At 42.9% G+C, this 2,097-nt stretch overlaps 1 pseudogene; it reads left to right on the top strand.

Annotated features, from left to right (window-relative positions):
• Nucleotides 1–356: 356 nt before the first annotated feature.
• Nucleotides 357–883, top strand: LOC116084482 (annotated as a pseudogene).
• The last annotated feature ends 1,214 nt before the right edge of the window (nt 884–2,097 follow it).

Here is a 2,097-nt window from a genome sequence, read left to right as displayed (position 1 = left end):
AGAGGTGGAATTAGGTTTGTGTGGGTTTGTTGAAAGGTTACTTGCTTCTACTAGGGTGTAGTTTTGCTCCTTATATTGGTGTTTTCCCTCCATTATCCTTTGTAGGGCTGGATCTGTGGAAAGATATTGTGTAAATTTGGTTTTGTCATGGAATAGCATGGTTTCTCCATCTATAGTAATTGAAAGTTTTGCTGGGTATAGTAGCCTGGGCTGGCATTTGTGTTCTCTTAGGGTCTGTATGACATCTGCCCAGGATCTTCTAGCTTTCATAGTCTCTGGTAAGAAGTCTGGTGTAGAGCTTCTCCAACTAAAGGCTTGTTTATCGATGCTCTCTGCTCTGGCCGGAGACCAGGCATTCCTATCAAGAGCACAATGGACAATCCCACCACTACACAGTACGCCAACCTCATGCACAACTTCATCTTGAAGGCGCGGAGCACTGTGCGTGAGATTGACCCCCAGAATGACCTAACCTTCCTTCGAATTCGCTCCAAGAAAAATGAAATTATGGTGGCACCAGATAAAGACTACTTCCTGATTGTGATTCAGAATCCAACTGAATAATCCAAGGTCTTGGCTTCCTGTGTCATTCCTTAATTTAATGTCCCCCAAGAAAAATAGCGTTAATCATGTCAGTGGGCACATGGTGACTGCCTGAGAACCCATGTAGACCATGCCATTGATCAAGGGTAGCTCTGCCCACCCCACCAAGGAGTGCCTCTGATGATCCAGTCAGTCCCTGGGAAAGCTCAGTTCTCCTTTCTAGGCTTTGGAATAAGAGCTTATGATAAGCCCACACCCAGCTTTCTTCTAACCTGCGGTTCACTTTGTCCCCCTTGGAAAGCTGTTTTTGTTTTTTAAACTAAAAATTACTTCAAGCCCCCCCCCCAAAAAAAAAAGAAGTCTGGTGTAATTCTGATAGGCCTGCCTTTATAGGTTACTTGACCTTTTTCCTTTACTGCTCTTAAAATTCTTTCTTTAGTGCATTTGGTGTTTTGATTATTATGTGATGGGAGGAATTTCTTTTCTGGTCCAGTCTATTTGGAGTTCTGTAGGCTTCTTATATGTTCATGGGCATCACTTTCTTTAGGTTAGGAAATTTTTCTTCTATAATTTTATTGAAGATATTTACTAGCCCTTGAAGTTGGGAGTCTTCATTCTCTTCTATACCTATTATCCTTAGGTTTGGTCTTCTCATTGTGTTCTGGATTTCCAGGATGTTTGGGTTAGGAATTTTTTGCTTTTTGCATTTTCTTTGACTGTTGTGTCAATGTTTTCTATGGTGTTTTCTGCGCCTGAGATTCTCTCTTCTATCTCTTGTATTCTGTTGATGATGCTTGCATCTATGACTCCTGACTTCTTTCCTAGATTTTGTATCTCCAGGATTGTCTCCCTTTGTGATTTATTGTTTATATTTCCATTTTTAGATCCTGGATGGTTTTGTTCATTTCCTTCACCTTTTTGATTGTGCTTTCCTGTAGTTCTTTAAGGGATTTTTGTGTTTCCCTTTAAGGGCTTCTAGCTGTTTACCTGTGTTCTCCTGTATTTCTTTAAGGAAGTTATTTATGTCCTTAATGTCCTCTATCATCACCATGAGAAGTGATTTTGGATACGAATCTTGCTTTTCCAGTGTGACGGTGTATTCAGGACTTGCTATGATGGGAAAAATGGGTTCTGATGTTGCCAAGTAACCTTGGTTTCTGTTGCTTATTTTCTTATGCATGCCTCCTGACATCTGGTTATCTTTAGTGCTACTTGCCCTGGCTAAATCTGACTGGGGCCTGTCCTTCCAGTGATCCTGGTGGTGTCAAAACTCCTCAGAGTCAAGCTGTCTCTGTGGTCTTTGGATTCTGGGATCCTGTGATCCTGGGCTCAGTTCACAGGCCTCTGATCCTAGGATCCTGGGAGTGTCAGAGCATCTGGGAGTGGAGCTTCCGTTGGGTGTTGTGGGATTGGCTGAAGAATTTGTGCCTAAGGTCTGCTTAGGGCACCAGCCCAAACAGACTGGAAGCAACCTGTGCCACTGGGCTAACAGAGTTCCTGAGTGCCTGGGTCCCTCTGGTCCCAGATACTTCCTGTGTTGGGACAGATGTTGTG

This window comes from Mastomys coucha, unplaced genomic scaffold, assembly GCF_008632895.1.
Source record: "Mastomys coucha isolate ucsf_1 unplaced genomic scaffold, UCSF_Mcou_1 pScaffold9, whole genome shotgun sequence".
NCBI classification, from domain to species: Eukaryota; Metazoa; Chordata; class Mammalia; order Rodentia; family Muridae; genus Mastomys; species Mastomys coucha.
Note: the sequence above shows the minus strand (reverse complement) of the source record. Positions and strands in the feature narration are given on the sequence as shown.